Genomic DNA, 27,023 nt, shown 5'->3' with positions numbered 1-27,023 from the left:
CACAGATCCCTGAGGGAAGGATGCAGTGAGGAGAAAGCTATTGTTTTCTTCAGGATTCAAACAGCATCAAATAAAAAGCCAAGAACCAGCACACATAGTTGCACATAGAAAAATCGGTGGTCTGACCTAGATAATTGTGTCAGTAACCAGGATAACAACAACAAGAACAACAAAGTGACTGAACGCATAGAAATGCAACAATTCAAGCCACAATTATCAATGATAACCTTTTCACATACAACTTTTAATGCGAGATGTAGAGTCTAAAGGTAACTAAATGTGAGTTCTCCTGTAAGTAATGTCATTAAAAATGAAGGTTGCAAATAGAACTAAATGTTAATATATGCAGGTCTATGCACCTCATCTTCAAAAGAATTCACTTTTTTTTTATTGAGACGCAGCAATTGTGTGACAGAGCCTTGTCAACTGAAGAACTTAATAGTGACAATTACCTTTTATAAAGGATCATAATACACCTTGAAGTCAAAACTCATATGCTTTTTTGGGCAAAAGAAAGGTATTGGGATGCTTTGAATGTTTAAGAAGTATTGCTTCTTATGTGAATATATTTAAAGTGCAAACTCTGAAGATGCTGGGCTATAAGAATAACTGAGTCAGAGGAGATAGACTAGCAAACCCACAGTTAGATTACAGTGTGGTAAGTGTCAAAGCAGGGATGCTTAGGGGAGAGAATTGCACTCGCTTTAGGGCCAGAGGAGATGGCTAAGCTGAATTCTAAAGAGGAGGTATGTGATGAAATGCAGAAGCTGCAGCATTGAGAACAGGGAAGGATGTTCAGAGAACTGCAGGTTCTTTGCAGTAAAGGACCTGAGGAAGGCATGTCCAGGAGAATTTTGGGAAAAATAGAGGCCAGGTCAGTAAGAAGAAAGAGGTACACTTTATAATACTGCCTTTCATCCTTTTTGTGTCACACTTGTAACATGTCTTTGTTTCTGAGAATGGTAGGAGATCAATCTTAGACCCTGTATCCCTTTGTGCTAATTAGACCAACTCCCCTGTGTACTCATACAGTCATTCACTATCATAGTCATTTAGTCGTTGTTTTTTTCTTAGGTTTTCACTCCTGGCATTCAATGGCAGGTGCTAAAAGCTGCCTGTGAGGCGTGAGTGACACGAAAAAGGCAAAAACAGCATTAGTAGCCTGAGTAAAGTGTCTTTTTGGAGTCCCAAAGCAGTTTATTCTTTGAATTTTTGCAGATGTGTGTGAGGATTTTAGTGTGTTAGGTGAGAATGAGAATCATTCTGAAAAACAAAAAAATATGAGGCTTAGTTTCAGAGAATGATAACTCATCAGGATTCATGAATGCGGTTTCTCTTTTAGGGTGATGACAGCTAAAATTAAAGCTATTATTTTTCTACTAGATGCATATCTGGTCTATTAATTATGCATTCAACACATCATGTGCAAAATGAGTTAAGGGATAAGGATTAATGGATCAAGAAAATCACAGCTGTAAATAATAAAAATATCCTCTTCAATTGTTTCATAATTTTATGCTGACTTTAATGTAACATTTTTATTAAATACGTTTTTACCCCAAAAAATTGCAGCTCAGAAGTAAACATCAATGCATTGTGATCATAGCCAGGAATAACCACTCAAAATATATTCTTGTATAAACTGAGCAACTTTCTGTATAGTTGGCATTTCTTTCTACCAGACCTGTTAGACATTCATCGAAGCCCATCCCTACTCAGCACACAGTAATTTGCTGTGGGATATCGGACACTATCAGGCTGACCATCTGCCATGTTGGTGTCATCTAGAACTGGTCTCTACCAATAAGGGTAGCCCCTAAATACACATGACAAGTATTGAGTACTTGAAAAGCAGTTAGTCCAAATCGAGATTTAAGTGTGAAATATATTCTGGATTTCAAAGACTTTGTAAAAAACAGAAATGTAAACTATCACATTAATAATTGTTTATATTCATCTTACAATGATAAAATTTTGAATATATATAACATTGGATATATATAATATTTTGGATATATTATTAAAATTAGATTTACCTGATTTCTTTTTACTATTTTAAATATGGCTACTAGAAAACTTGAAATTCCTAGGTTAGCTCACATTTGTGGTTTACATTATTTTATTTTATTTTTTTTGATGTAGACCACTTTTTAAAGTCTTTATTGAATTTGTTACAGTATTGCTTCTGTTTTTTATCATGTTTTGGTTTTTTGGTTGCGAGGCATGTGGGAATCTTACTTAGCTCCCCAACCAGGGATCGAACCCACACCACCTGTATTGGAAGGTGAAGTCTTAACCACTAGACTGCCAGGGAAGTCCCTTACATTATATTTTTATTGGGTAACACCGATCTGAGATGTTTTTGTTGGGTAATTACATGGATGCACTGTGTTTTCCCCTGATTTTAAAGGGAACATTATCATTTACAAAATTATCACCTCTATTTCATAGTTACCTCATATGGACCTTATGAATCTACTTCTCTCTTAGCCAAATTAATTCAGGAGAGCTTTCTAAGTAAGTTTTTCTGTTATAGACTTTTGAGAGTTTCATTATTAATAATATCTTCATTTAACCCTTTCATTTAAATAAAAATTGTTTGGCTACAAATTATATATTCAAAGTTACTTTCTTTTTTTATTTTTTGAATTTTATTTTATTTTTTTATATAGCAGGTTCTTATTATTTATCCATTTTATACATATTAGTGTATAAATGTCAATCCCAATCTCCCAATTCATCACAGCACCACCACTGCCCCCTGCCACTTCCCCCCCTTGATGACCGTATATTTGTTCTCTACCTCTGTGGCTCAATTTCTGCCCTGCAAACCGATTCATCTGTACCATTTTTCTAGGTTCCACATATATGCGTTAATATATATTTCATTTTCTCTTTCTAACTCACTTCACTCTGTATGACAGTCTCTAGATGAATCAATGTCTCTACAAATGACCCAATTTTATTCTTTTTATGGCTGAGTAATATTCCATTGTATATATGTACCACATATTCTTTATCCATTCGTCTGCTGATGGGCACTTAGGTTGCTTCCATCTCCTGGCTATTGTAAACAGTGCTGCAATGAACATTGGGGTGAATGTGTCTTTCTGAATTACAGTTTGCTCTAGGTATATGCCCAGTAGTGGGATTGCTGGGCCATATGGTAATTCTATTTTAGTTTTTTAAGGAACCTCCATACTGTTCTCCATAATGGCTGTATCAATTTACATTCCCACCGACAGTGCAAGAGGGTTCCGTTTTCTCGACACCCTCTCTAGCATTTGTTGTTTGTAGATTTTCTGATGATGCCCATTCTAACTGGTATGAGGTAATACCTCATTGTAGTTTTGATTTGCATTTCTCTAATAATTAGTGATGTTGAGCAGCTTTTCATGTGCTTCTTGGCCATCTGTATGTCTTCTTTGGAGAAATATCTATATAGGTCTTCTGCCCATTTTTGGATTGGATTGTGTGATTTTTTGATATTGAACTGCATGAGCTGCTTATATATTTTGGAGATTAATCCTTTGTCCATTGATTTGTTTGCAAATATTTTCTCCCATTCTGAGGGTTGTCTTTTTGTCTTGTTTGTAGTTTCCTTTGCTTTGCAAAAGCTTTTAAGTTTCATTAGGTCCCATTCATTTATTTTTGTTTTTATTTCCATTTCTCTAAGAGGTGGATCAAAAAAGACCTTGCTGTGACTTATGTCAAAGAGTGTTCTTCCTATGTTTTCTTCTAAGAGTTTTATAGTGTCCGGTCTTACATTTAGATCTCTAATCCATTCTGAGTTTATTTTTGTGTATGGTGTTAAGGAGTGTTCTAATTTCATTCTTTTACATGTAGCTGTCCAGTTTTCCCAGCACCAGTTATTGAAGAGGCTGTCTTTTCTCCATTGTATATCCTTGCCTCCTTTGTCATAGATTATTTGACGATAGGTGCGTGAGTATATCTCTGGGCTTTCTATCCTGTTCCATTGATCTATATCTCTGTTTTTATGCCAGTACCATATTGTCTTGATTACTGTAGTTTTGTAGTGTAATCTGGAGTCAAGGAGTCTGATTCCTCCAGCCCTGTTATTTTCCCTCAGACTGCTTTGGCTATTCAGGTTTTTTTGTGTCTCCATATACATTTTAAGATTTTTTGTTCTAGTTCTGTAAATAATGCCATTGGTAATTTGATAAGGATTGCATAGAATCGGTAGATTGCTTTGGGTAGTATAGTTATTTTCACAATGTTGATTCTTCGAATCCAAGAACATGGTATATCTCTCTATCTGTTTGTATCACATTTAATTTCTTTTATCAGTGTCTTACAGTTTTCTGCATACAGGTCTTTTGTCTCCCTAGGTAGGTTTATTCCTAGGTATTTTATTCTTTTTGTTGCAATGGTAAATGAGAGTGTTACCTTAGTTTCTCTTTCAGATTTCTCATCATTAGTGTATAAAAATACAAGAGATTTCTGTGCATTAATTTTGTATCCTGCTACTTTATCAAATTCATTGATTAGCTCTAGTAGTTTTCTGGTGGCATCTTTAGGATTCTCTATGTATAGTATCATGACATCTGCAAACAGTGACAGTTTTACTTCTTCTTTTCCAATTTGTATTCCTTTTATTTCTTTTTCGTCTCTGATTGCCATGGCTAGGACTTTGAAAGCTATATTGAATAATAGTGGTGAGAGTGGACATCCTTGTCTTGTTCCTGATCTTAGAGGAAATGCTTTCAGTTTTTCACCATTGAGAATGATGTTTGCTGTGGGTTTGTTGTATATGGCCTTTATTATGTTGAAGTAGGTTCCCTCTATGCCCACTTTATGGATAGTTTTTATCATAAATGGTGTTGAATTTTGTCAAAAGCTTTTTCTGCATCTACTGAGATAATCATATGGTTTTTCTTCTTAAGATGTTTAGTATGGTGTATCACGTTGTTTGATTTGTGCATGTTAAAGAATCTTTGCATCCTGGGATAAATCCCACTCGATCATGGTGTATGATCCTTTTAACGTGTTGTTGGATTCTGTTTGCTGGTATTTTGTTGAGGATTTTTGCATCTATATTCATCAGTCATATTGGTCTGTACTTTTCTTTTTTTGTAGTATCTTTGTCTGGTTTTGGTATCAGGGTGATGGTGGCCTCATAGAATGAGTTTGGGAGTGTTCCTTCCTCTGCCGTTTTTTAGAAGAGAATGAGAAGGATCAGTGTTAGCTCTTCTCTAAATGTTTGATAGAATTCACCTGTGAAGCCATCTGGTCCTGGACTTTTGTTTGTTAGAAGATTTTTAATCACAGTTTCAATTTCATTACTTGTGATTGTTCTGTTTATATTTTCTGTTTCTTCCTGCTTCAGTCTTGGAAGGTTATACCTTTCTAAGAATTTGTCCATTTCTTCCAGGTTGTCCATTTTATTCATATAGAGTTGCTTGTAGTAGTCTCTTAGGATGCTTTGTATTTCCGCGGTGTCTGTGGTAAATTCTTTTCATTTCTAATTTTATTGATTTAGTCCTCTCCCTCTTTTTCTTGATGAGTTTGGCTAATGGTTTATCAATTTTGTTTATCTTCTCAAAGAACCAGCTTTTAGTTTTATTGATCTTTGCTATTGTTTTCTTTGTTTCTATTTCATTTATTTCTGCTTGACCTTTATGATTTCTTTCCTTCTGCTAACTTTGGGTTTTGTTTGTTCTTCTTTCTCTAGTTCCTTTCGGTGTAAAGTTAGATTGTTTATTTGAGAGTTTCTTGAGGTAGGCTTGTATTGCTATAAACTTCCCTCTTAGAACTGGTTTTGCTGCATCCCATAGGTTTTGGGTTGTCGTGTTTTCATTGTTATTTGTCTCTAGGTATTTTTTGATTTCCTCTGACTTCTTCAGTGATCTCTTGGTTATTTAGTAGCATATTGTTTAGTCTCCATGTGTTTGTGTTTTTTATATTTTTTCCCTGTAATTGATTTCTAATCTCATAGTGTTGTGGTCTGAAAAGGTGCTTGATATGATTTCAATTTTCTTAAATTTACTGAGGCTTGATTTATGATCCAAGATGTGATCTATCCTGGAGCGTGTTCTGCGAGCACTTGAGAAGAAAGTGCTTTTGTATGGAATGTCCTATAAATATCAATTGAATCTATCTGGTCTATTGTGTCATTTAAAGCTTGTGTTTCCTTATTAATTTTCTGTTTGGATGATCTGTCCATTGGTGTAAGTGTGGTGTTAAATTTCTCCCACTATTATTGTGTTACTGTCGATTTCCTCTTTTAGAGCTGTTAGCAGTTGCCTTATGTATTGAGGTGCTCCTATGTTGGGAGCATATATATTTTTAATTGTTCTATCTTCTTCTTGGATTGATCCCTTCATCATTATGTAGTGTCTTTCCTTGTCTCCTGTAACATTCTTTATTTGAAAGTCTATGTTATCTGATATGAGTATTGCTACTCCAGCTTTCTTTTGATTTCCATCTGCATGGAATATCTTTTTCCATCCCCTCACTTTCAGTCTGTATGTGTCCCTAGGTCTGAAGTGGGTCTCTTGTAGACAGCATATATATGCGTCTTGCTTTTGTATCCATTCAGTGAACTTGTGTCTTTTGGTTGGAGCATTTAATCTATTCATGTTTAAGGTAATTATCGATATGTATGTTCCTATTAGCATTTTCTTAATTGTTTTGGGTTTGTTTTGTATGTCCTTTTCTTCTCTTGTGTTTCCCACTTAGAGAAGTTCCTTTAGCATTTGTAGTAGAGCTGGTTTCGTGGTGCTAAATTCTCTTAGCTTTTGCTTGTCTGTAAAGCTTTTGATTTCTCCATCAAATCTGATTGAGATCCTTGCAGGGTAGAGTAATCTTGGTTGTAGTTTCTTCCCTTTCATCACTTTAATTATGTCATGCTACTCCCTTCTGGCTTGTAGAGCTTCTGCTGAGAAATCAGCTGCTAAGCTTATGGGAGTTCCATTGTATGTTGTTTGTCGTTTTTCCCTTGCTGCTTTCAATAAATTTTTCTTTGTCTTTAATTTTTGCCAATTTGATTACTATGTGTCTCGGTGTGTTTCTCCTTGGGTTTATCCTGTATTGGACACTCTGCACTTCCTGGGCTTGCTTGAGTGTTTCCTTTCCCATGTTAGGTAAGTTTTTGACTATAATCTCTCAAATTTTTTCTTGGGTCCTTTCTCTCTCTCTTCTCCTTCTGGGACCTCTATAATGCGAATATTGTTGCGTTTAATGTTGTCCCAGAGGTGTCTTAGGCTGTCTGCATTTCTTTTCATTCTTTTTTCTTTATTCTGTTCTGCAGCAGTGATTTCCACCATTCTGTCTTCCAGGTCACTTATTCGTTCTTCTGCCTCAGTTATTCTGCTACTGATTCCTTCTAGTGTAGTTTTCATTTCAGTTATTGAATTATTCATCTCTGTTTGTTTGTTCTTTAATTCTTCTAGCTCTTTGTTAAACATTTCTTTCATCTTCTTGATCTTTGCCTCCATTCTTTTTCCAAGGTCCTGGATCATCTTCACTGTCATTATTCTGAATTCTTTTTCTGGAAGGTTCCATATCTCCGCTTCGTTTGGTTGTTTTTCTGGGGTTTTATCTTTTTCCTTCATGTGGTACACAGCCCTCTGCCTTTTCATCTTGTCTATCTTTCTGTGAATGTGGTTTTTGTTCTACAGGCTCAGGATTGTAGTTCTTCTTGCTTGTGTTGTCTGACCTCTGGTGGATGAGGCTATCTAAGAGGCTTGAGCTAGTTTCCTGATGCGAGGGACTGGTGGGTAGAGGTGGCTGTTGCTCTGGTGGGCAGAGCACAGTAAAACTTTAATCCACTTGTCTGATGGTGGGTGGGGCTGGGTTTCCTCCCTGTTGGTTGTTTGGCCTGAGGCCATGCAACACTGGAGCCTGCCTGGGATCTTTGGTGGGGCTAATGGCAGACTCTGGGAGGGCTCACTCCAAGGAGTACTTCCCAGAATTTCTGCTGCCAGTGTCCTTGTCCCCACGGTGAACCAGAGCCACACAGCCACCCCCCGCCTCTGCAGGAGACCCTCCAACACTAGCAGGTAGGTCTGGTTCAGTCTCCAGTGGGATCACTGCTCCTTCCCCTGGGTCCTGATGCGCACACTACTCTGTGTGTGCCCTCCAAGAGTGGAGTCTCTGTTTCCCCCAGTCCTGTCGAAGTCCTGCAATCAAATCTCACTAGCCTCCAAAGTCTGTTTTTCTGGGAATTCCTCCTCCCGTTGCTGGACCCCTATGTTGGGAAGCCTGGTGTTGGGCTCAGAACCTTCACTCCAGTGGGTGGACCTCTGTGTTATAAGTGTTCTTCAGTGTGTGAATCACCCACCCAGTAGTTATGGGATTTAATTTTATTGTGATTGCACCCCTCCTCTGGTCTCATTATGGCTTCTCCTTTGTCTTTGGGTGTGGGGTATCTGTTTTGGTGAGTTCCAGTGTCTTCCTGTCGATGATTGTTCAGCAGTTATTTGTGATTCTGGTACTCTTGCAAGAGGGAGTGAGAGCACATCCTTCCACTCCGCTATCTTGAACCCAAAGTTATTTTCCTTTAACACTTTTTCTGTCTCTCCACAATGCTTGCACAATTTTTACAATTGTTTTAAGGTCCATTAGCATTCTTATTGCTTCTTCTGTAGTTCCAACTTTGGGTTCAGTGAAGGGATTTAGCTTCTAGGGTTAGATTACCATTTTCCTAATTAATTTTTACTGGTTCTTTTACTTTACTCTCTTAATAGCTCAAATGGAATTTCAGTTGATCCTTTCATGGCTGTTGGTCAAAATGAATAATTTTTGACTCTTAAGAGAAGAAGGGTCTCTCTTACCTAAAAAGTGTTGCAACCACCTATATTGGAAATACAGGTTTCTTGAATGCTTTAACTGTCTCTTGGTGAACTTTCAGTTTTGTTCTACCCACGATTCTATCTTACCTCATTTTTCTTGTTTAAATATTATTAGTAATGACCATAATCATGATATCATATTTCACGTTTGGATGTAAACATTTAGTATTAACTATACATATTATGCCTTTGGCCAAATATGTTTGTTATTATATTTTGCATTCCATATATATGTCTGTCCAGATATATGTCTATTAAATATACATAGACATATATCTAGACATATATCTAGAGAGAGATTCAAACAGCACATATATATGTGTATATATATGTTTAATAGACATATGTCTGGTGAGAGAAATATATACATATATATGTGCTATTTGATTATTTCTCTAAAAAATGATTTAAAAGATTTATAATTAAACTAGTATTTACCTAGTGCAGACTGAGTATCTTGCTGGACTTCTGTTCATATTTGAGGCTTATATTGTACCTAATGAAAAATAGACCAATTACTTATGCTTTTCTAGTAAACAGTAGCTGAATGCAGGTAAGTATATGTAAACAAAAATATAGTCTTTCAGATTTGTGTCAAAAGGTTTAAAATACATTTTGACTTTAAAATATAAAGTCAGATACATTCATGATTAATGTACATAAAGAATTTTTTTTATATTCATTCCTTTGTTTTATTTTTTAGATTCTACATGTAAGTGATAACATACAGCATTTGTCTTTGTCTGACTTATTTCATTAAGTATAATACTCTCCACGTCCATTCATCTTGTTGTAAATGGCAAAATTTCATTCTTTTTTATGGCTCAGTAGTATTCCAGTGTGTGTGTGTGTGTGTGCGTGTGTGTGTGTGTGTGTGTGTGTGTGTGTGTGTGTATACCACATCTTCTTTGTCCATTCATCTCTTAATGGGCACCTAGGTTGCTTCCATATCTTGGCTATTGTAAATAATGCTGCTGTGAACATCGCAGTGCATGTATCTTTTTGAATTAGCACTTTTGTTTTCTTCAGATATATACCCAGGAGTGGAATTGCTGGATCATATGGTAGTTCTATTTTTAGTTTTTTGAGGAACCTCCACACTGTTTTCCATAGTGGCTGCACTAATTTACATTCCCACCAACAGTGTACAAGGGTTGCCTTTTCTCGACATCCTTGTCAACGTTTGCTATTTATGGTGTTTTTGATGATAGCCTTTCTGACAGGTGTGAGGTGATATGTCATTGTGGTTTTGATTTGCATTTCTGTGATGATTAGCAATATTGAGCATCTTTTCATGTGCCTGTTGGTCATCTATATGTGTTTAGGAAAATGTCTATTCAGGTTTTCTGCCCATTGTTGAATCAATTTTTTTTTTTTTGATACTGAGTTGTATGAACTCTTCAGATATTTTGGATATTAACTCCTTATAGGTTATATTATTTGCAAATATTTTCTCCCATTCAGTAGATTGTCTTTTCATTTTGTTGATGGTTTCCTTTACTGTGCAAAAACTTTTAAGTTCAATTAGGTCCCAATTGTTTATTTTGCTTTTGTTTCCTTTGCCTAAGGAGACAGATCCAAAAACTATTGCTGTGATTTATGTTAAAGACTGATCAGCCTATGTTTCCTTCTTGCAGTTTCCTTCTCTCTGGTCTTACATTTAGGTCTTTAATCCATTTTGAGTTTATTTTTGTATGTGGTGTGAGAAAATGTTCTAATTTCATTCTTTTATGTGTAGCTGTCCAGTTTTCTCAGCACAATTTATTGAGCAGACTGTCTTTTTCTCAGTGTATATTGTTGCTTCTTTTGTTGTAGATTAATTGACCATAGGTGAATGGGTTTATTTCTAGGCCCTTTATTCTGTGCCATTGATCTATGTGTCTGTTTTTGTATCAGTACTATACTGTTTGAATTACTGTAGCTTTGTAGTATAGTCTGACAGGAGAGAGTGTGGTAACTCCAGCTCTGTTCTTCTTTCTCAAGATTGCTTTGGTGAGAATATATATTTTAATCTCATATTATGTACTGCTAATGTTGGAATATTATAGTGGAATATATTAATATGGATATTATCTCATCTGATAATCCATTCCTATTTACTTACCCTGTTTTTATTTTAACTATTACATTTACCATTATGCTAAACAAATAATTACATTTCTCTCAAAATATAATTATACACTCTCTACAAAGCCATCACTAATTAACTAATCACACAATTATTTCTTTCTTCTCAGAATTCTGCATTAACTTCTTGCACCCCATGCATATATATATTTTTTTGATGCATTGCTTTTCCAACAATACTATAAGCAGCTAGATGTTTGAGTAATGACCATGTTTTACACAGTATTTTGGGGCATTGTAATATATCTAGGAGTTCGGTTATTTGTATGGTAGATTCTTAATAACTTCATGTTATTATATGATTTTTATGCATCAATTAATGTCATATAAATTTTCTTCTTTAACTTATTGATATGGTGAATTACACTGATAGATTTTTGAATGGTGAACCTGCCTTGCAAACCTGGATAAATCCCACTTGGCTATGTTGTATAATTATTTTTATACTGCTTGATTTGACTTTCAAATATTTTGTTGAACTTTTAAATATCTAAGTTCATGAGAGATTTTGATCTGTGGTTTTCATCCATTGCACTGTCATTTTCTGGTATCGAGATTGAGGTAATACTGGCCTCTTAAAGTAAATTGAGAAAGATTCCCTCCTTTTTTATTTTATGGAAAACTTGATTAAAATTGGTGGCAGTTCTTCTTTAAATGCATGGTAGACTTCTTTATCAACCACCACTTGTTTTTGTAAATAAAGTTTTATTGGAACACAGCCAAGCTCATTTATTTACATATTGTTTATGACTGCTTTCATGTTACAATGGCAGAGATGAATATTTGCAACAGAAACTTTTGCTCACAAATTATAAAAATATTCAATAGCTGTCCGTTTTGCAGATAAAATTTGCCATCCTCTGATTTAAACCATTTTTCCTATCCAAACTTTTCATTATGATAAGCAAATTAATTGTTTGGTCCTGACCTGTCTTTTGATGAAGGAAATGATCTGAAGCAAATGATCAGTAGGAGAGAAAGTGACTAATTAGAACCCTAACAGTTCAGTGACCGGACTACCAACATCTAAATAATTTAGGATTTGTTATTTTGCCATTTGTGATACAAGTTTCTCCCCCAGTATCTCAGGAGGCTATAGCATCAGTGTCTTTTGGAATGCCTACGAAAATTTAAATTTGGAAATGGACACCACATTAAAGCTGAGTCATCTCAGCAGAGTACTTGAAGATTGGTATTAATATGCACCCACGAATCCCTCAGTGGTACTTACTGGAAACCTACTTTCATTCCATCTCTGAATCCAGTAAACTAAAACAACTTACTGTTAGCTCTGGCCTTGGTGTGAAAGTTAAGTTTCTTATTTGTTCTCCTCTGGTGCTTTGTTCTCTATTCCCTAATGTGATTTTGTTACTACAAATCTTTCTTGAACTGTCAGATAAAATGGATTGTGCCAAGGTCTCTGAATCAGACAGCTTCTCTGCCTGAACTTGCAGCTTCAGCTTAAGTTGTTGCAGTTGGCCCTTTCATGCCTTTTGAGCCTCCACTCAAGCTGATTAATTTTTATTCTTTTATCTGTTTAGGAGAGAAGAACATTGTCAATGGTTGGGAATTTTCGTAATGACCCTGACATCTCTCTCTGATTTTACTTGTGCTCTTAAATCTTGCATTTCCTTGCATGTATATTTTCCATCTGGTTTTATTATAAACCTCACTACGGCTAGTTATATGCAGGTCACACATCCCAGAAATCACAGCCAAGCATTCCCCTAATTTTCTCAATACTAGTGGTCTAGGAGGAGCTATAAATTTTGCTGAAAAGAAGAGGGGAGATTGGCTAGTAGCCAGTTGGGAAATGCTAGTCAAAAAAATCTCAAAGACAAATATTTTGGTTAAAGTTGGAAATAAGATAAAATTTATATTCTGTTTTGGACCCCCAAAGACCCTGCTGTTTATGCTATATATTGACCAGTTCTTCCTTTGCCATGGTAGTTTTGCCATTATCTAAATGTGTTGTGAGATTTTCTTCAAAAATTTTCTAAGGTGTATTATGTATGGGGACATGAATTGACAAAAATGACCATTTTGTTTATGTGATTTCTGTAGAAGCACTTTACAAAAACTCATTCCATAACTAACCTGAGAATTTTAAATGAACAAAGGAAAATCCCTGAGCCACCAATTCTTTGTCACACTGGTTTAACTTACAAATTTTGCTAGTAAGAATGCCAAGTCATTATTCAAAGGGTATTGTCCTATTTTACATATAATTTTAACATGCATGAGTATTTGATTTTATGTCCTACAGCAAATTAAATATAGAAATTTATATCTACTGTAACCAATCAATTATATTGGTTGCAATGAGAAGTTAAAAACAAAGGAAAAGACAATAAATGAAGACAAATACTCAGCATCCCCTTACACACTAACACATTTCAACACAGACACACATGTGCCCACACAGCACGTGTAACACCCACCTGTAAACATCCAACTTAATGCATAGACACTCTTTCAAACACACACACACACACACACACACACCAATCCCAGTATATGCGCAATACCTCATCTTAATATATATACTATTCTAAATCCCGACATGCATGTAGATAATACACCCAACCACTATACATAAATACACAGACCACAACCAATATAAGCATACACATATTATTCACAACCCCAACACATACACCTTTTAATACACTCACATATCAATATTCACATGCATCAGCACACCTACTCTCTTCTCTCCCCAACCCACCTTGAAATTACCATTTTATTCCATATTTCCTCCACTCTTCCCACCCCCTTCCCACTCTCGTGCACCCTGTTTCATATATATTCCACATCAATCACCCACACACTTCCATCCCATTATCCACACACAAGCCTAAATGAATACATACACATAAAATTTGGAGAATGACTAATATCCCTACAAACTTCAAGGAAATCCTTTCAAGGGTATTATAGTATAAATCAGCATATGATCATAAGCTAAGGATCCAGAAAGATTACATCACATTCATTCTTCTTTATTTTAGAAGGTAAGAGAATATTTAATATGTTTCAGGAAGATTCCCATTAAACCTATGACATAACAAAACATTGTAATGATGAAAAATCCATAGGGAAAATTTCAACTATTCAGAATGGCATATTTCTTAAGGTTTTCAATTTGCTGATTATTATTTTTTGGATAATCATAGATCTTTCTTGCACTCTAATAATCACATCATTTATATCTCAACCACTTCCTACCATTATAGGGTAACCATACAATGAGAACATTTTTAGTTCAAAAGGGGAAGCTAGTTGTAACTTTGCCTTAACAACAGAGATAACTCAGAGCTCTCTAGGAAAGACTGTGATCACCCTTCTTATGCAGAAGTTGAAGATACTCTCTTTACTTCATCATTTTCCATTCACTGTTGAGCCCACTCTAATCTGGGTCTTTCCCTCTTCACTCTGTAAAAATTACTTTTTGTGATGCTCATCCAATGTCTTAATGAGGCAAATATCCAATGAATACATTTCTCAATTTCTTGACCTCACAGTTGCATATTTTATCCTTGAAATACATCTTTCTTTTTGGCTTCATGATATCACACTTTACTGCCTTTCTTCTTCCTTTCTAGGTCATTCTCTTCAGGCTCCTCCTTCTCTACTTTATTGATACATTCTGGAGTATCCTTGGACCTTGTTCTTAGACTACATTTTCGTTTTCTCCATGTCTTTGTTCCCATGGTTATCTCACCCACGTTTTGGAGTTAAATATGATCCCTCTAATGCCAGTTACCACCAAACTTATGTCTCTGTCCCAGTAAGTTACTGAGGTCTAGCCATGTGTGTCCACCTTCACTTAGATATCTTGTAAGCATCTTAAGTTTAATACGGCAAAACTAAACTCTGCATTTCCCCCCCATACTTCAACTCCAAACCTCCTTTCTCAGGGTTCTCCATTTCATAAACACCTCCTTGATGCACCCACACCAAAAATCCCCCATAACTTTCTTTCCTTATAGCTTATCTTTCATCAAATCCTGCCCATTTTATATCAGCGATGTCTTTTGAGTACATTCCTTTTTCTCCATCTTCATTGGCACTCTCCCTGTCTGATCTACAATGACCTCTACTGCAAATGACTAAATGAAACTCTCTTTCATCCATTTTTATCCTTGTCACCTCCTAGTGATTAGCCATGCTGCAGCTCAAGTAGTTGTTTTACAAGGCAAATTCATTCATGTCTTTACCTTGGTCGAAACCTTTAAAGGTCCTCAGCACTATTAGGACAACCTTGAAAATATTTTAAGTCTTGCACGATTCGTCCCATATTAATCAACCTAATTCTCAATCCTCATCTCCTGCCAAATCCATCTGCTCATTACAATGGCTTTGTTTCCATTCCCTAAAATGCCCTTTTCAGCACCAGGACAGTCATACATGCAGTTTCATTTGAATATGCTTCATTCCTTCTCTTTAATCTGATTATGCTTTAAGTCTAAATTTTCTTTATTTTCTTTAGGGTGTGTTAGTCCCCAGTTTATGCCTCTCAAGGGGATATGGGGATATATGTATACGTATAGCTGATTCACTTTGTTATACAGCAGAAACTAACACAGCATTGTAAAACAATTATACTCCAATAAAGATGTTTAAAAAAACCCGTATATTTTCTTTCACTACATAAGTCACAGTTGTAATTGCATGGTTACTGGGGTGATGTTGTTAAATTTCTGTTTCCCTTACTAGATTAAAGTTCCATGTCTTTTATCACTCACATTGTAACATATGTCTAGCACACAGTAAGCATGAAGTAAATATTCGTTGAATGAATAAGAGTTGTAAACATTTAATGTGAAAGAACTACTAAGTAAGCTGAACTCAGAGTGTACAAAAAGAAACAACCTTATTTTTTTCTGCTATACCTTTAAAATTGTTTTGCTGGTTCTTTCTTTCTCACCTCTTGGATAAGATCTCAGGAATACTCCATAGTTTGATTTTCAATCTCATATAATGAAAGTCTTCAAACCAATAAAAACTATAGTCCAGACTAAATACAGATCCATGCTTAATTCAACTTGAAATTTAAGATTTTTGTCCTCCTGTTGCCTGGACCAATATTGGCTTTGGAAACCTGCAGTGGGACTTTCTTCTCACTTTTTTTTTTATGTCAGGCCAAAGGGGTAGGAGTGAGGAAAAAGGGGCATAATACATAGTAGATTCAGTTATAGCCTAGGATCAGTGCCCACCGGATGGGATAGTGGTTTCTCCTTGTTTGATTATATTTAAAAGCCATAGGAAGAAGCCTATATAGAGGTACAGGTAAATCATGTAAGAATAAGAATAAATGTTTTGGAGGATAATGAGTCTCTAGGAGTATTGTTTTTGGAAAGAATCAAGTACACAAGTACTACAGGGATACACCTAGAATACAAGGAACAGTTTTTCATTTGACACTGCAGGAAAGCATATAATTTTGAGGACAGATAATTATAGCTTTGTAGATGAGTGAAGAGTAGGGGGTAATGAAATGATTTTTACTCTTGACAACTTCATTTTATTCTCTTCGAATTCGGAGGCAATATCATCAGTTGGTGGAGTGTGTGGATTATGGATTGTTAGAGCAAAATTTCTTAGAAGAATTGAGCTTGAGCACATGTCAAAGTATATTAACTTGTTAATGAAGGAACTCACAAGAAGATGATAGAGTGTGTCAGGTCAAAGCAGTATTAGGGAGAAGGATTTTATATACAGTACATGAAAAACTGTTTATATTGGGGTGGCCAAAACGTTCATTCAGGTTTTTTGTAATATGGTACAGAAAAACCTGAAGGAACTTTTTGGCCAGCCCAATATAATTAGGTTTTTAAGGGCAGATGCTGGTTTATTTACCATGATTATAAATCTGTTACAGCTGGAAAATTATCTTATCTTATTAGTTGGTATGGATTAAACTTCGTAACTCAGCGATTAGAGCCAACTTCCCAGTGTTTCCGGCATGAATCATTCAAAAATAACAAGTCATATACTTGAGAAGCAGACATTATGTAATTGACCTGTGACTGTTAATCAGACACGTCAAGTTAGAAGTTTCTATTCCCTTTCAAGGGTACATTTAACACATGGATACAAAATGGTTTCAAAGAGAGATTGTTTAGAAGAGGTAGCCATCACAGAATTTCTTCAGCATGCATCCAAATATTCTAGTGACACAATTTACTTATTTTTCAGGTCTTCAGCAAAACTTTTTTCTATCTTGGTCCCCTCTTTGGGACTAGATAACCATAGATTTATCTTGACCATGAACATAAAAGTCCTCGTTAAAATTTTGTGGTACAGACATTAAATAAATTTTCTGCCTATTAATCGCTCTCTGAAATCTTGAGTGTAATGAGAAATTAAAACATGCTTACCTAATACAATAGGATTGCAATCACGATTATAAATATTTTTTACAAATTTGATATTGTTCTTTTAACTCAGTTTATAATATGGCAGGGGGCAATTTCCAGTTAAAATCTAAAGATTTAATATGAGAATGAAAGAAAGGAAGAGGATACAGAAAAAGAGGTTTATAAGGAAGGAGCTGGTAGATATTCCTTAATGAATTGAGGAAGTTCTCTTCTATTCCTAATTTGTGGAGAGACTTTTTTTTTAAGTCATGAATGGTTGGTGGGGTTGGTCAACAAATCTAAATCCTATTTAGATTATCTATTTTTCACTGTGTGAGGTTTGGTAATTTTTGCCTTTCAAGGAATTGTTCCCTTTTATCTAAATTATCACTTTTGTGATATATAGTTGTTCAAAGATTTCCTATATTGTCCCCTTGAAGTCCATGCTTACAAACCAGCCAGTTCATTTCTAGGTTAGTATCTTTCTCATATCACTTTGCCAAATATAGCCAATGGCATTCACCCCATGCTAATAATATATATGCCCCAGGGACACAAAGTTATTATATACATGACATACCTTTGACAAATTTTTTTCCATTATATATACATAGATGACTGTTGCTCTATCTACCTCTAATAACTGTCTCTTCATTGCCTATGCCACATATATTATGTATTAATTTTTTTTTTTTGCTGTATCAGAACCCACTTCTTGTACCAATTCCTGTATCAGCTGGGATAGGTTAGGTTTTGCAGCATGATACAGCTGGATCTTTACTACCACTGTGTAGTATATTGCTCTTCTGTATGGCAGAGGAATTGCATTTTGGCATATACCAACAGTTATAAAACTCTTGGTTCGGAAGTGACATCTTTAATATCTCTTATCCACTCACTAAACAAAACTTGTCACATGGTCTCTCTAAACCACAGTGGTCCTAAGATGTCAATGCTATTTCATGCCCAAAAGGCAGAGAGCCATTAATGTTTGGTGAACAGCAGTGATGAACACCATAAGTCCTATCATCCTTATTTACACTCATTTACCATTGTAAATTCCTAAGGAAAATTAAATATCAAAAAATGATTTTAATTTTTTAACATAATTATTTGATAAATGTTTGGACTGATTTGTGATTCCCCACTCCCCCCCAGAAAAATTCATAGGTTGAAGTCATAACCCCCAATGTGACTGTATTTGGAGATGGGGCCTTTAAGGAGGTAATTAAGGCTAAATGAAGTCATAAAAGTGAGGCCCTAATCCAGTAGGACTAATGTCCTTATAAGAAGAGGACGAGGCACCAGGAGTGGGTACACACAGAGAAAAGGCCATGTGAAGAGACAGAGGGAAGGTGGCCCTCTGTAAGCCAAAGAGAGAGGCCTTAGGAAATATCAAACCTGCTGATGCCTTGATCTTGTATTCCCAGCCTCCAGAAGTATGAGAAAATAAACTTCTGTTGTTTAAGCCACACAGTCTGTGATATTTTGTTATAGCAGCCCCAGCTGACTAATACAGTAAACATGGCAATCTTAATAAGTTATTTGGTAAATATATTTAGAATTAATTAAATATATATATAATATATATTATATATATACTTTCCAGAGGTGGGTTATTTTATATATTTTTCTAGGGAAACCTGTAATTGAGTTTGAAATATGTAACCTCATTTGCATTGTGTAATTGAATTGCCCAAAGGATTGCAGTAAAATTTATCTGCAGTAATTGTGTGAGTTGGATGGGGTCATGAAATCAATCTAATGCAAAGTACCTTTCAATAATTACAGAAATGCTTTCTTTTCATAATCTCACTGTTACAGACTTAGCAAGATATGTACATTTATGTACACTAAACTGGGGTTTAGAGAAATCAAATGTGTTGACATATGTTTATTAATTCCATTTTTACTTGAAAATACATTAGCTTAGGGATTCTATTGTTAAACATATGAATTTATATTGCCACTAATTTTTAAAGTTTTAGAATAGAGAAAATATTTTTTTAAATTAGTTTTTGTTTTTTAAATAAATCGAATATGTTCTATTAAAGAAAGGATATTTTCACCACAGCATAGTGAATGTGAAGCATTTTTGATTTTAGCATTATGTTTAAAATTTTTTTCTCATTACAAACATTTTTTTAAGTCAGTATCAAAGATGGAACAGTGTAATTACTGCATATTCTATAGGGATTATACTTCTAAAAATATCTTTTTCTATCTGCTGTACAGCAAGTCGTAAGTACACATAGTTTATACATTTGAAGCATTTAAATGAATTACTTGCAGGCTTGTGCTTATTCTATAAATTCATTTTCAGCTGTCAGGAACTTAGACTGTTTAAATGAACCTTTATTAGAATGCTTTCTTTTGTACTCTCTTTATCTACAACTAGTTCAGAGTAATAACAATAATAGCAGTAATACTATTAATTCCGATAAAGCAGCTAATATTTACTGAGCATTTTCTATGAGCTAGACCTCCTGCTAAGTACTTTACATTGTTTCCCTTAATCTTACCCAAAAACGTATAATTTAGGTATAATCACCAATATCTTATTACAAAAGAGAAAATGAAAGCTAACAGAATTAATATGAGTTTAACATCTAGTAAGTGGAGTCCGGATTGGAACTGAAACAGCTCATTTCATGATTCCTGTTCTTATTCATTTGTCCCCCAGTTTAGTATAGCCACATATCACTGGAGAGTTTGCTTCAGTGTTAATCCCCGCACTCTATCCATGGAGATTCTGATCCAGAAGATTTTGACTCACAAACTGCCATGTTTAGAACTATAGTTTAACAACTACTAACAAGTGGTATATGTCTCTCCAAAATGGTAAATTCTAGCTTACAACCAACTGAAGTTTGAAAATTCTGTACAATTGCACTGCGCTTGATTGAATAATGCCTTCCCCCCACCCCCAAATTTGTCTACATCCTAATCACTGAAACCTGTGAATTTTAGCTTATTTGGCAAATACTTTGCTCCTAGGATTAAGTTAAAGGTCTTAAAATGGGGATTTTATCCTGGGTTTTCTGGCTAAGCCCTAAATGCAATCACACACTTGTCCTTATATGAGGGAGGAAGAGGGAAATTTCAGACAGAAGAGGAGAAGGTAATGTGATCATGGAGACAGAGAGTGGAGTGATGAGGACACAAACCAAGGATGCCAGGACCCCCCAGAGGCTGAAAGAGGCAGGAACCGATCAGGCTCCAGATCCCCTGAGGGACCACGGCTTTCAGACGGTTTGTCCTCTGCTCAGGAACAGTCCTCAAGTGTGAGAGGGTACATTTCCATTTTGCTAATCCGCCGAGCTTGCGGTAACTTTTCACAACGACTGCAAGATTCTAATACATATACCACGGGATAGCTTTACAAACGTGCTTACTGCGCTTGATACTAGTGAATATGTAACGTGTTGAAGTTTACCTTTAGAATATCTGTGAAGAAAAAATCTGCTTATCAAACCACATGTTTCTAGATGCTGGGCACTAGCTCACTGCGTGTGGATGGGTTGCCAGATTTAGTCTCCATCAGAGACACAATTCAGATAAAATATGTTGGATATCAAATTTAACTGGCTCAGTTAAATTTGAATTTCAGAAAAAATTTTTAGTATAAATTTTTAGTGTAAATATGCTCCGTTCAATATTTGGGACATAAATATAGTAAGAACTTCTTGTTATTTATCTAAAATTTGAATTTAACTGGATATTCTGTGTTCTTCTGTCATGTAAAGATAAGTTGGAAAAGAAGCAGGTGGTCTTGTCTTATATAAGAGTTGATGTTCAGAAGACAGGCCCATGTTACTGAGTTGTTCACTCAGCAAAATCCTAAACAAAATAAACATTTTAGAAAAATGGAGCAGACCTGATCCGATTAAATAAAACCTGTTTCCTGGCTCTTATATAAAACAAATGAAAAAATCCAAAAGGAAGAGATGCATGTGGAGCCCGACTCACATAGAATGAGGCAGGAGAAATCACTTGGAGAAATCAGAGGAACTCTTCAGAATGATAGTAATAAAGCTTCAAGGTGGCGCCACATAGAACTTTTGGGAACTTCAAAGCAAATGAGCCTCTCCATCATTATCAGTCTCCAGAGGCTGATAAGTCATAATTATCAGTCTAATTAATTAGAGGCCACTACATTCTTTGGCCTTAAACCACAACAGACCCCTGACAGAAAAGCATAGTTATTGCCCTGGCCTCACTCTAGGCCGAGGAGAAAGATGAGTGCATGGTAGGCATGTCTAGATTTTGGCAAAACTGTATTTCACACAGAGGTTATTACTCAACACTCAACAAATTAGAGTTGTTATTCAACCCTATTCATCACTGAAGAAAGTGACTTTTTCTCTATGTGGTGGGAGTGCAATGGACCAACTATACTTAGAATTTACTTATGAAGTCATGGTGTGACGTCTAAATGTACCACAAACCTGAAACTGCAATTACATGTGTGAAATCCAAATGCACTAAAAATTTGAATTTTTTGTAGGACACAGCCAGTATTGTAACCTAAGAACATGTTCTACTTTGAATTTCAGTGAAATATTTTTAAATGTTTGATTCTTCATATCAATTTACTTACTTCATAAGTATCTTTAGCTAAAAAGTTGAACAAGTATATGCACTGAGTTAGAAAATAACTGTATGTACTCAATCCCTTTTAAAGGTTGGAACTTAGTACCAAATCTGTTGTGATCAAAGGTAAATAATGGCAGTGGTGCCCAAGAGAAGGAAGAGTTAAAAGATGGTTCTAAACAATACTCAAGGCTGTATTTGGCTATATTTTCTCTCTCATTGCAATTGTTTACTTTTATTGGGTTTTCATTGGATCCAGGGTCGTTTATGCTTAGGGATTCTTTGATATCTCCTTGGAGAAAAGTTTATTTTTATTTTTGAGAAGATAGTTGGATATTTCTTTTTGAATAGTTGTGCCTAAGTGATGCTGGCAAGAGGGATACTCTGGACCTGCATATTTGTAAACAATTTCTCTGATACATGAATAGAAAGTCAATAAAAAAAGGGAAAAGACATACTTCTCTTTGTAAATTTTTTATTGGAGTATAGTTGATTTACTGTCTTGTGTTAGTTTCAGGTATACAGCCAAATGAACCAGTTATACATATATTTATATCCACTCTTTTTTTAGATTATTTTCTCATATAGGTCATCACAGTGTATTGAGTAGAGTTCCCTGTGCTATACAGCAGGTTCTTATTAGTTATCTATTTTATATATAGTAGTGTGTATATGTCAATCCCAATTTATCCCTCCCCTCAAATCCCCTGGTAACCATAAGTTTGTCTTCTACATCTGTGACTCTACTTCTGTTTTGTAAATAAGTTCATTTGTACCCTTTTTATTAGATTCCACATATAAGTGATATCATATATTTGTCTTTCCATGTCTAACTTACTTCAATCTGTATCACAGTCTCTAGGCCCATCCATGTCACTTGCAAATGGCATTATTTTGTTCTTTTTTATGGCTGAGTAATATTCCATTGTATATATGTATCGCATCTTCTTTATTCATTCCTCTGTTGACAGACATTTAGGTTGTTTCCATGTCCTGGCTATTGTAAATAGTGCTGCAATAAACATTGGGGTGCATGTATCTTTTTGACTTATGGTTTCCTCCGAGTATATGCTCAAGAGTGAGATTGCTGGATCATATGGTAATTCTATTTTTAGTTTCTTAAGGAACCTTCATACTGTTCTCCATAGTGGCTGTACCAATTTACATTCCCACCAACAGTGCAAGAGGGTTCCCTTTTCTCCACACCTTCTCCAGCATTTATTGTTTGTAGATTTTCTGATGAAGCCCATACTAACTGGTGTGAGGTGATACCTCATTGTAGTTTTGATTTGCATTTCTCTAACAATTAGTGATATTGAGCATCTTTTCATGTGCTTTTTGGCCATCTTTATGTCTATTTAGATCTCCCACCCAATTTTTGATTGGGTTCTTTGTTGTTTTGATACTGAGCTGCATGAGCTGTGTGTATATTTTGGAGATAATCCCTTGTTGGTTGCTTCATTTGCAAATATTTTCTCCCATTCTGAGGGTTGTCTTTTTGTTTTGTTTATGGTTTCCTTTGCTGTGCAAAAGCTTTTAAGTTTAATTAGATCTCATTTGTTTATTTTTGTTTTTATTTTTATTACTCTAGTAGGTGGACCAAAAAAGATCTTGCTGTGATTTATGTCAAAGAGTGTTCTGCCTCTGTTTTCCTCTAAGAGTTTTATAGTGTCTGGCCTTACATTTAGGTCTTTAATCCATGTTGAGTTTATTTTTTGTATGGTGTAGGGAGTGTTCTAATTTCATTCTTTTACATGTAGCTGTCCAGTTTTCTAAACTCAGGGACCATACTCAAATTTGAAAACATTTTTGGCATCTAAACATATAACAGGATACATTAAAGTTGTTGAAAGAAAAAAATAATTAATGAAATCTTCTAGAGAAATAAAAGGAACTTAAAGTGAAAGTACCAAACTCAAATCACAATCATTTAACAAAATTCAATTTTTGTGCTTCACCACCATAGCATTTCTTTGTTGTTTCAGTACAATTTATATACAGTAGAATGCACAGCTCTTATGGGAATAGCTCAGGGTATCTTTACAGATATATGCAATTGTGTAAGCCCTTCTGGGTACTACAGTTGTTTTTTTTTTTTAAAGCTTCTTCTCTGGAGTTTTCCTATACTCTCCCATGTACTCATTGGAAATTATACACATTTATTCTTTCTCAGTGTTCTGTACCTAAAGAAATTGAATCCTTAGTAGATGAGCAGATTCATGTCTTAGGTCAGAAAACAAAGCAAAACAAAATAAAATAAACTTCTACCTTGGAATAGGAAGAAAAGTGTATACTTTCACAGGTGCTCCAAGTTGGTGATAAAGAATTAAGAGGTCTGCCCAAGAGAGACCATCTATACCGACATGGGGATAACTCAAGGATCAAAAAGAAAATATTAATAACAGTTCTTTGGAGCCAAGTGAGCCTGAAAATGCTGAACTGTTGTTTAAAGTAATGTTTGCTAGTGCAAAGCCATGACCCTAATGAAGATGGCCGATTCCTCCTAAAAAGAGAGGAATGTTGGAAGTCCATGGGATTGATTTGTTTAGCCAATGTTTGCCCTCTTGAGTAGTTCAAGCAGCAATTGTAGGAATATAGTAATTCTGATTTCTGCTTGAAATGTGGACTATGTATAAGAAAAGGAATAAAAGATAGATTTGCTGACCGAATCCTGCCGTGGGGTTGCTGAGTCTTGCTCCTACAAGGCTCAGTACTGTTTAGGATTGTCATATCCCAGGGTGTCTGAGCTGACTTGGTGATTCATCTCTGCCTGCTGTATTTGTCCAGATTGTACTGGAGCTGCCCCACACTAATTACACAATGATGAGACAATTAGGGAAATACTAACAAGATAAGACATCCTGGTATTCTGACACAGTCGTTTTAAGGGAAGACTTTGGTCTCAGAATGTTGTGACCCAAAGTCATAGAAATCCTGCCTTAAGAAGAAGCCAGTTTAAGCTTCTTCATTCCCATTGTGATTTTCCACACGGCCCTGCAGTACCATCAGCAGATGGCTGCCTGTGGAGAACTTTACCCTCTGATGGGAAAATGCTTTGCATGGCCATCTTCATTTATCTAAGTTTGTGATCTTTCTACTTACATTAGAGGAATTGTCCTCTTTACCTCTGTTTAATTGCCATCTTCCAATCAACCGCATCACACTTGATTCAACCATGTGACAAGCTATGGTAATTGGAGGGAAGTCTCTCCAGAGAAGAGATTTTTTTCACAGGTGACTTGCAATCTGAGAGGAGAGAAGGAACTGGAACTTCATAAATAGTTTCAACCACTTAAGAAGGTACATTATTGTTACGGAAAACAATAAATAACTAAAATCACTTTACTTTGAAATTGCTTTGGAGTTATGTTTTCTGTTTTTTCCATCAGAGACACAATTCAGTTAAAATATGTTGGATATCAAGATTTGTGACTCATAATCCCTCCCCTATAAAGATGTAAAATAATATCTGGAGATCTGTATTAATATTATAACTGGTAAAGTGAGGTAAGTGACAGGAGCACTTGCATACTTCATACACATTGACCATACATTCATCTTTTTAATACAACCCGTGAGATAAGTACTACTACCGTTCATCAATTCTAAGACACACTTTTATTTTCACATTTTAATGTGAAATGTCTTTGCTGTCTGGATGTACTTCACAATCATAATGTCTCATGATTTTTGTTAGTTAGATGGCAGCTCTGATGTGGATACCATTACCTGTGCATTCATGAACATCAAAAATGCCAGAATAAAACTTCAGATTCAGTGTCAGAAGTTTGAGGGAAAACCTCAGAAACAATAATGAAACACTCTTTAAAGTCACAGGAACCAAGTGGTGATGGATATTGGGAAGGAAAGATGGCAATTCATACGTTTTAAACAACTTTCCTGCAACAGGAATCAAAAGTAAATTGGCTGTCTGTAATACCTAAGCCAGCATAGGAATCCAGCACCAATGGCTGTCAGTTCTTTTATGTATTATGTTAAGAAATACTGAATCGCCAATCTTTTGGATGACCCAGAGAACTACATTGTGTGAGCGAAAACAGATGTACGTGAATTGTGAATCGAAAAGTGATTCAGAAAAGTCAGATGCTGAAAGTGAACAAGGTTCACAGATACTTGGACCAATTTATCTATCTTATGTTTTTTCATTTCATTTTATTCATGTATAAAAATCCAATGTGATAAAAGTTTATGTCTAATCAGGTCTAAGAAAGCTAGTTCAATACACACAAAATTATTCTAAATATCATATTTTAACTGGCAATGTCTTTGGCAGCATATTTCCCAAAATACAAAGGTGTGTCATAATTCTTGTCCCTATTCTAGAGACAAGAAAATTGAAACCTGTGATAGGCTTATTTTGAGCAGTCACACAGCTAGTAAATTATGGCACCATCTTTGCTTTCAGATTGATCAAACAGCTGACCATGAACTGTTACATACTACGTCATGTCACCCCTGCAGGGAAAGGGTTACAAGTCTCTAAAAGAGGGAGAAAGCATCTCTGAGAGGGTAAATAAAGTGTTTATGTTGTCCTTTCAACTAGAGCCTACAACTTAATCGAAAGTCTCATCTTTCATAAAGCGTTTCCTCTTTGCCATCATCTAGAAGCAAGTATTTCAGCAACAGGGAGAAGACAGAACCAGTTTCAGAATCATAGCAGTGAAAAGCCAAGAAGGCTGAGCACATAGTGCACAAAGCAGAAGATTCTGACCCAAACCAAGACATTGATGCTCACACCAGTGCTGTAGTACTTGCAGGGATAATTATTGGTGATGCTGTCCTCATCAGTGGTAGATGTGTAAATCCGAATAAAATCACGTCTGTGTAAAATTCACGCTGGATCCAGAGGTGTAAGAGGCCACCCTGGGAACATAGTTGTCAGTACATATACCTGCCTCTGTAACAATGTCATCTCCATTAATTGTTTGCCAATTAGTATAAACAGAATGCAGATTTCTACTGAGGCAGGAAAGCACTGTCATTCTGGTTACACATCTATATTTCGGATCACTTTTACCCACTTAAACCACAGTGACTCCATGAAATTTTACTGCATAATAAATTCAAGTTCATATTCAAAAGTAAATTGGTTATAGCTTTTGGTCTA

Source organism: Grampus griseus (assembly GCF_964374135.1).
Source record: "Grampus griseus genome assembly, chromosome: 12".
Lineage (NCBI taxonomy): Eukaryota > Metazoa > Chordata > Mammalia > Artiodactyla > Delphinidae > Grampus > Grampus griseus.
Note: the sequence above shows the minus strand (reverse complement) of the source record.